General features: G+C 38.1%; 1 pseudogene; it reads right to left on the minus strand.

The window, feature by feature from the left end:
- The window catches only part of LOC138023142 (uncharacterized), a 27,589-nt pseudogene that overhangs the window by 13,497 nt on the left and 4,092 nt on the right, over positions 1-10,000 (minus strand).

The raw sequence follows: 10,000 nt of genomic DNA on the forward strand, positions 1-10,000 counted from the left end.
TTCCATGATTTGTCTTGTGGCAGTAGATGTGTTTGAAGACGTGGCGCTAATGAACGAAGGTGATTAGTACGCTCGGGTTCGAATAAATGATCAACTTCGTAAAGCGTATCAAATTGTATACTTACGGTTCCAGATCTTTAACTGAAATTCCGTCGGTTGTTGCAGGTTTGTCGGGAAGGCTGTAAACTGTAATAACTTAATAAACTTTAGAAAGATTCATTAGAGACTTTGGGCCTAGACAAAGTAATGAATTAAATATCTCTTATTATCTATGGTGCTATAATAGCTGGAGATAGGTAGCTTGGTTGACTGAGGTGCTGTCTACCTATACCTACAGAGTTCAGCTTCCATTCCGAAATTAGAATTGGTGTCAGCACGTGGTTAAAAAAATGGTCGAGAATAGAATGAATTCATTGACTAGGGTTGGGGAAGTATTGTCAAAATATATTAAAATACAATAGCGCAGGCAACTGAAATAGGTGAGAAAGAAGTAATGATGTGGTGAAGTCGTTTTCACTTTAATCGGTTTAATAGTTTATCATTTATTTATATATGTGTTGTTTTAAAACTTTATAATGAGTGAATAAGGTGTGGAAAGAGGAAGAGAAGAGAGAGGAAAAAGATTTTGCAAATGTTTTGAAAATGAAGTTAAATTATCGTGTGAAATTTCGGGAAATGGTCTGTTGTGCTTGGCTAGAAATAACACTACTTGCAATAGGTGTTGTCGATGATCTCTTGCAGTATTGGCTAAAGTTCCCTGCGCAGTTTTTAGAGGCTCTGATCGTGGTGTTCTCAGCGGCTGATAATATGTAGTTGTAGACTAAGGAAATACGTACATTTTCAAAGCGCAGGAACGCTTTATTAGTTGTAAAAAGTACGTAGCGCGAGATTTTCTAAAAGGATTCTATATGTGCAACAATTGTAATAATATTATAACTTACCAGCTTAAACTGAGAAATGGTTGTGAACGTGAAGGGTGTGAAAAGAAATCATTGTGGACGATACTAGGGATGTGGCAACTGGAGAACCAAATTTATCGTCTTTTGCAGACGAGACCCACCAAGTAAATGGACACATTTAACAGCTTGCAGATGTGAAGTCATTAAGTACTTACAGTTTGATGTTAGCAGTTTCCAATAATGGCGTAGGATTTGAACTTTTTGTAACGAGTAAAAAAATGAAATAAGGCATTTAAGTGTGAATAGTATCGCAGGGCGTGGATCAAGGCTATTGAAGCTAAAAAAAGTAGTTTTGATTTCCATGTCAGGATGTCGTATACACTGATTTTGGAGTGAATACGGCTAGAAGTCTTAAAAGAAATAAGTGGGAAATATTAACGTGATTAAGTACTTATTACTTTTTTAACTCTACGAGTGATTTAATGTGTAGAGGCTATTAACAATATACTGTAAAGCTGATGATAAAAAGTTGTTGAACAAGGACCATTAATAATTTTGGAATTTTGCGCTTGGTGTTGATCCATGGTGTAACGAGCCTCGTGTCCAAGACATTTCTTTAAAGGGAAGGGGAAGGTCATGGGAGGTTATACGTACCTACGGAGTTTACGTTCGAATCCGGATTAAGTATTGGCATAAGGGGTTTAAGGAATTGGTAAAGAAAAGAATGATATATCTTCACTGATTAGGGTTGGGGAGGAGGGAGATATTGTCAAAATATACCGAAATGTAATGGCACTGATGACTGATAAAGATAGGCAGTGTAGATGAATTGATGTGACAAAGTCGGTTTTTTAAAATCAGTTTAATAATTTATTTCTTTTTAATTTATGTTTATGTTTAATACCATTTTTTCTTTTAAATCTTTTCATGACTGGATGGTGTGAGGAAGAAAGAGCGAGAAAAGAGATTCTGAAAGTTTTTTTGGGGGGAAATAGAGTTATCTTTGTTATGTCGAGAGAGATATCTTTCTCATTTCAACGAGTCATGGCCGTACCGCTTGCATTTCTGTAGCAAACCAATGTCGAGTGCCACTTTGTTACACGTTGAAAACGGTACCGAGATGTGACAAAGATCTCTTCCGACATAACAAAGTGTCACTTGATAGAGTTCAGGTATCGTTTGGACATCGGTGGATTGTTGTGTTGTTGGGTCGGGATATCAATTTGCGCTAGTTTTACAAATATGATCTCTGTCGTTGTCTAAAAGTTTCTCTAAGGAGCGTGATTGAAGGTGTTCCCAGGGACTAGTTCTTCAGCTGACGAAGACGAGCATTTTTTGAAAGTATAGGAACCCTCGATTTGTTGGGAAAGAAGCCAGATTTGAGGAATTGCTTATTTGCAACACTTGTGTGATATATATAATATAAGAGACGTGGCCGAAATCCAAAATGGCTGTAAGAGAACTCTATCAATTTAAAAAGAGGTACTTACTGTGAGGACGTTACTAGTGGGCGTGACAAGTGAGAAACCACATTCCCTGCTTGCTGCGGACAAGACGTATCTGAAAATGGAGTGAACAACGCGATACAATTAGAGATCTTCTCCGAATTGAAGAGTGTCAAAAGAAGTATTTAACAGTCCCCAATAACGGTGTAAGATTTTACTGCTGAAGTTACTCAGTCTGATAAGGAAGAATAAAGTACAGTGTGAATATTATATAGGGCATTATTAAAGCTAGTGTATACGTTCGAAAAATGTACTTACAGTTTCTGTGGCAGTTACTGGCGTTTCATGTTTCTGTAGTCTGGTTTTTTGAGTGAATACGAGAAAAAGACGATAATAAAACAAGCCTGACGATGGAACACATGATAAGTACCATTTATTAAACTCTTACGAGTAATTTAAGTTCGTAAAAGCTGTTAACGATATACTTGCGCCTTTGGAAATCTTCAACTGCTACCTCTCAGTTCTGTTGCAATCTTCGTGTTGTAAATTTCTTGGAAGCTGTAAATTATGATAATATAATAGTTCTAGCAAAAAAAGGTCTTAATTAGTGATTTGGGCCTGGTGTCGTACGTTTCTGATGATCTAGGGTGCAAATACTACGGGAGCTAGAACTGGATCGGTTGTGATGATTTCTGTCTGCTACGCAGTTAAGTCGAGTATTGTTGATGTCGGTGGTTTAAGAACTTGGCCAGGAATGTATTTGAGTGACTGTTGTTGGGGAAAGAAATTGTGGAAAGAATATGAAAATCTAATAGACAGACAAGAGAAAAAGCCAGTGAAGATAGAAGGATTTTATAAAGTCTTTTTAAGTCTTTTTTTTTAATTGGGTTATGGTTTATTCATTATTAATTCAGTTTCATGTTTATTAATTTCAGTATTTATCATTAATGGATGGTATGCGTAATAGAGGGGAAAAAAGAGAAAGATGACGAGTATTTTTCAAATGTTTTTGCAATGATGAAATTATCGAGTGAAATTTTGGAAAGCGAGTGATTTGTAGTTTTTTTAATGGGGCTCTGGTTAGGGTGTCCTGTGCTGTTGGTGTACCTGTATAGCAACAAGTGAAGGAAAAGAGCAGGTTTTGAAAGCAGAGGAAAATGTGGGTAAATCATTCTATGGTTTGGGATTAGTTGCAAATTACAGCTCAAATTTTGTAGGGGTCCTTTAATTTTAACAACGAAGGAAATGAATCATATTGAACCGCGGATATGAAATCAAGTAAAGCGTCGCACTGGTATGGCGAGGTAACGGGTTCAAACTCCGTTGAAGTTCTGAATTTTTCAGGCTTCTCTTCGCAATTGGTAAAAGTTGCGAGTTCATAACTGCGAGGATCATAGCTCTACTGGAGTGTCCTAATATAAGTGAAAAATGGCTGCAAGAAAATGCTATGAAAAGAAGTACTCACTATGATAACTGGAGAAGGGTATTGACTGTTGCCCGGAAACAAGACATACCTGATAATGAATTGAATAAAACAGGATACATTTTAACACATTGAGGGTGAATAGTGCTATAAACGTACTCACAGTTCGATGTTGGCAATCTCCAATAACGTTGCAGGATTTAACTTTCTAGCAATGTACCCCTAGCTACTAACAAAAGAAGCGTGTTCAGTGTGAATATTACATACAGGGCATTTGTTAAGGCTAATGAAGACGAAAAGAGTACTTACAGCCTTCGTGGCAATTACAAGCGTTTTTAATTAGTTGTCTATGTACTGGTTTTAAAGTGAATACTAAAAGTTGAAAAAACAAGTCTGGCAATAGAAACACGATAAAGCACTATTCATTATGTGAATAGTACTTAAGAAGAACTTACAGTTTTATGTTTGCGATCTCCAAAAATGGCATACAATTGGAATTTCCGGTAACAAGCCTCTAGCTGTGGGTAAATTAAGGAAACCGAGTTTGAATATTATAGGGTATTAATTAAGGGTAGTGTAATTACTGTCCTTTTATGTCATACACTGGTTTATAGATGAGTGAAAGCGACTAAAACATTGAAAATAGACAACTGATAGCATTAAAATGGAAAAATACTTGTTTCACTTTAAACTGTACAAGTTATTTAACAGAAAAGGCGCAAAAAAAGTACAAATATTCCCCAATATTTTATATTTATCTGTACTGTTTGTTAGTTGTGCGGTTACAGAACCAATCACGTTTTTCACCACGCGGGCGGCGCAAAAAAAATGACACTTAGGAACTGACCTTTTCTCTCCATAAAACCTTTTATCTGCTCTCTCTGAAGATTGACGAGGTCTTCGAACTTTAATTAAAACAAGTGAAAAATACTCGGAGAAACTACTCGCCAAAACGGCTTAATTTGTTAGGTACGGCCAGGTACAGTGCACTGCATTGTGCAGTATTCATATTGGTGATATGGACGAATACCGTTGGTGGCATGGAAAGAATGGTATAGAAATATCAACGCCATTGATATTACGGACAGTTCTAAAGTCCTGATTGTGTTCTGCAAGATAATTAAATGTTCCAAAATGCCAACGAACTTAGCCATATATAGTTGGAAGATATTTGGTTCACATGTTATCTAATCGAAAGATATTCCCCAGCACTTGAGGCCCTTTGGTAGCAATTCGCTGGTTCTACATCAAGGATCGGAGGTGGCTCGAAACAAAGGCCTAATAAATGACGACTGGATCGAATGAAAGTTTTTTTTTCGATATAGCCGCTCATGAGGCTAAAGTCACATAGAACGGTCCGAGAAGTCACAAGGGTACATCAAGACGATTTTTTCCAATTTAAATTTACAGATCCAATTTGAGTGAATTACGAATGCTTTATGGACATGCAATCTAAATTTAACTTGGGGGAAGGGAAAAGGGATTAGACGATGACCTCATGACAACAATAGACCATTTGCATAAAAGGCGCCCAAATTTGAATAAAAATACTTTATACAACAGTAGCCTCGTGTTTTTGTTTCAAGACAAAGGATTTTTCTCATGAATGTGAGGCTAAGGATGTATCAAGTATTGTTATTCAAATTTGGGCGCATTTATGCAAAGGGTCTATAGGTTTATAATAACAGGGGCTGCAGTGCAATGACAGATTCGCAAGGGAATTACATGACCTCATGAAGTCTGCTGATAAAGACAACTTTAAAGGGAAAAGAGTAATTTCAAGGTTGTCATAATGATTATGGAAAAAAATAAGGAGGACTCGTTGAGGAGAGGGAAGGGTAAACTTGCGAACAAGTCGACTTCTGGACACAAGTACGAGCAAACGAAGCGATCGACGGAGTCGTGTTTTCCCCACGACTGCGCACCACACGAAAACGGACTTTGAGAAAAGTCAAAGGGAGGCAGAAAGGGCTCTGAGTAATGGGGATAAGACCAGACGAAACCAGAGAGGGTAGGGCAAAGTGGCATGAAGTGTTCATAGGTAATTCAGGGGCGTGGGGATTGTGGAGGGTTCAGTGCGTCAAACGGATATTATATTGTCGTGTGTCCGTATACCTTGTTTGCTTTAAATTTGTCGTTTCATTCGCTTGCCTATATACGATGGAGACATGGACTAAGACATCGCAAATTAAGGCGTTTCCTAACCTTGTTATGAAGATGAATTTTTAACTTAGTGCTAAACCCGCCACACCTCAAAAAAGTATAAACAATTCTGCATTTCAAGCAATTGAAAGGAGTACGTAACAAAGTTTAAATTTTAAAGTCTTGGAGTCCTTTAAATCGATTACACCTACGACGTTGCCGAACGTTATCCTAGGAATTCGTTTGTTCGAACTCAGAGCGGGTAGGACCAGATTTTTATCTGTTTGCAAGTCTGGCCATAGGTGATAGTGAATATGTGAATGAAATACATCAGTTGCATCAACAGGGTAACTCATAAAATTAACTTTTGCAGTCACATACTTGCATCTCGTCCGATATTTAAGAAACGAGATGAAACGCGGTTTATTTGAGGAAATGTTGCGATGACTGCAAGATTCAAATCGTTCGCTCGCTCACTCAAGTAATGTGGAGAGAAATCGATTCGTAGTTTGCAAACCGCAACGGCGCGACAAGATACAAGTTTGTTAGCCGAGTTTATTATCGGTGAAATTTGCTTTATTCTCGTCAAAAACCTGTTTATAAATTTGTAAAGTAGTATTATGGAACTTTCTAACAAGTACTTTGGTTGCCAAGATTTGAGGGCCACTTTTGAGAAGACATTTTAGACAACAGAATGCATTGAAGGCGTATAATATAGACTCGTCTAAATTAGAAAAACCCGACTCTTCCAGGTTAAAATTCACTTAACAAGAGTTAATTCTCAAGAGAAATGGTTAGTGTTTTGTATAATATTTCTCCATTGCCGTCTTCTGGAGTGTGGTTTTTGTGAAATGTAATCGCTGGTTTTTTCCACGCAGATCCGCACTATTCAAGCCAACGAGGACAAAAATACTGCTCTATTTTCACGAAAGTAAAGGAAAAGAACTTCAAAAACATACATTCATTTTGAACTTAAGTTCGTAGGGTAATAAAAACATTAAAAAACAGAAACAGCCCCATTAAATTTACGCAACGGTTCGTCCTCGAGTTTTCCAAACTTTCAGCCACTACTCGATCAGCAGCTACCATTTAAAGAGCTTTTCCATCCTCCCGCTCACTTCTCTTTAACGTTTCATGATGATTCGGAAATAAATGTACCATTCTTTTGCCGGCCTGGAATTTTTTCCCCGGCGTTTTTGTCGCCATGTTATTTTAACTAATGCTTGAACAATATTTATGAAAGTCAAGTAGACTAGAGCACGACTGATAAAAACAACGCGAACATCAGTCGTGCAGTAGTCTACTTGACTTTCCTAAATTTTTTTTAATCAATTTTGCCTGATCCCGATCTTCTCTTATCCAACGCTGTGCAAGACTTATCGTCCACGGTTTCTGCAAAGGTTTTCAAACCTCAACTTCACTAATGCTCGAAGTAATGCGTGACATATTACAGTCGCGTTACCTGCGCAGTTACGTTGCGCACAAACAATTAGCGCGAACGTCCTTAAGTGATATAACCATGTGCGCTGCGCGAGTTTTTTTTGCACGCATGTACGTCACCTTTACTGTGGCCTGTCTTTTAATTTGTCTTCTTCGAAGTCGTCTTTGTGTCTAGAACGCAGCGTCATATTCGTCAAGATCACTTCTTCTTCCAGCAATGATAGCTCGATGAACCTCCTCGGCAATGGCAAAAAGTTGTTTGCCCAGAGGCGACGCGATGAGTTTCCAAATTGGTCTTCAATTTATTTGGTTCGGGAAGGTTGCTGATTGGCTGGTAGGCGTAAATTCCAATGCCTAATCGAAGTGACAACAAAGTGTGCCACGTGTAACCTCGTGTTTGCAACATCTACACGAGGAAAACTTCACCGAAGTGCTTTCGCCGTGAAAATCAGTGCTATTTTTGCTAATTTGGCGTCCCTTGCAAATCTACTCGTCTGAATGCAAACGCAACGGGACTTCCACAAAATTATTCTATGATTTTTCATGCAAGATTAATGCATGATTATAACTGGAAAGAATCTTTGGGTGTGGAATATTTTGTAACCAAATTTGTAACGACAAAAGGCTTTGAAAACACGTGCGCGTTGAGCATTTTGGTAAACGTCCGTGCAGAAGGCAAGCGTGGAATTATAAAAAGCACGGATTGCGTGAAAAACGCTGAGATTTCAAGATGAAATGTTTATTTAGCAAATGAACGTTTTTTCACGATATTTGTGACTAGTTGTATTGTTTATTAATTAAAGAAAAAAGAGCTATGGGGGTGTTCAGCGTAGAGTCAAAATATGGGAAAAATTTGTCGAATTTGGATTTAGCCCACCATGGCTGTTGATATCTTGCCTTTGGGCTAGACTCGTGTTAAAAGCGCAGAATTTTTTCCTTCGCCGGCAACTTCTCCTCGCAACAAAAAATGAGAGATGACTAGAACTTAGTCCCCTAGTGTACTGTCATTGCCATACTACTGTACCAGAGAGCGCATGATAAATAAAGATGGAGAATAGTTTATACGTTCACTGACCTAATTAATTAATTAATTAATTAATTAATTAATGAAAGGGCAAGATTATCTTAAAAGGCACTTCAAACTTAGTTATCTTGTAAACAAGCAGGGATTACGTTTTTTTGCAAACGTTGGCCGTGTAGCACTTATATTTGAACAGACTTAACTGATTAGAGTGTAATGTGAAGTGGGAAGTATCTACCTCATATCAACCATGTGAGCGTTAGCCCTACTGATGGAAATGGACCCACACAAGGACAGCAAAAAACTCTGACCAGGGTGGGAATTGAACCCACGACCTTCGGGTTATATCACCGCTGCTCTACCGACTGAGCTACAAGATCAGACAGGAGCAGGCCGTGGGAACTTTTACATCATCAGTTCCCACGGCCTGTAACTATCCCCTGTGCACCTTATAAAATCAATCAAATTCTGTGACCAGGAAATATTCGAATTCCAGGGAACACTTGAAACTTAAGACAATATAATGATGCAAGGCTGCCTGTGCCGGTTGTGAGGATATATATTTTTTGTTTTTCCAATATCAATATCTTGTCAGACACGGCCTGACTTCTTCAGGGAGATAAATGATTTGCCGTTACATTTTTTTAAAATACTAATATAAGCCATTAGGAATAACTAAATATATGCTAAAACTTAGCAATCTGCAATCAAGGTTTGCCTCTCGAGTCTTGATTACTTTTCTTTCCCTGGAATTCGTTTCCCCATTTTGCTTGTGGATCGTAATACTTTGTTCCGTATTTTGAGACCTGCAAACAAGAAAGAAACACATTATTAAAATTAATGCTACCAACAAACTATAAACCCTGAAAATTAACAATCTACGTCTTCGTAGAAAGGCTACCAAATAGGCCATTTCCGAGTTCATGTCTGCCTGCTCTTCAAAGCGAGTCTAACTGCAAAGTTTTTGTTATAGTAATTAGTTCTACTTTACATATGAATGAAAACTAATTTTCATAAGAAAAACTTCGCACTTAGACTCGTTTTGAAGAGGAGGCAAATATGAACTCGGAAATGGCCTATTAAGAGGCCGTAATCTCCAGCTTCAATTCTTCATTCTCAAAGTAAATTATACGGTGGGTTTTCAAAACGCTTCCAGAAAACTCAAAACATATCCAGGGCCAAAAAGCACTTGCAGAAACCTTAAAGGATTTCAGAGAACAAAAATCTTGCAGAAAATCACAAAAAGCTTGTAAAATTAGAAAGGGTTATGATTAGTAACCCTAACATGGGCATAAATCTTAAACACTGCAAGGAATCACAAAACACATCCAGAAATTGAAAACACCCGCAGTTAAGAAAGGCTCTGCTGGCAGGCCGTTGGCAAAATCCGGATCGGATCGGATCGGACCGGATCGGATCGGATCGGATCGGACCGTATCGGATCGGATCGACAAAGTACAAGTGCCGGATCTTGGGAGATCTGACCAGCAAATAATATTTAGACTAAAAACTAAATAATTATGCAAGGCTGGTTGTACGGCTGTGAGGATATATATTTTTTGTTTGAGCAATATTTCGTCCGGGACGGCCCGCCTTCTTGAGGGAGTTATGTACGAGTTATGATTTAACT

The sequence above is a fragment of the Montipora capricornis genome, chromosome 11, assembly GCF_036669925.1.
Source record: "Montipora capricornis isolate CH-2021 chromosome 11, ASM3666992v2, whole genome shotgun sequence".
Taxonomy (NCBI): Eukaryota; Metazoa; Cnidaria; class Anthozoa; order Scleractinia; family Acroporidae; genus Montipora; species Montipora capricornis.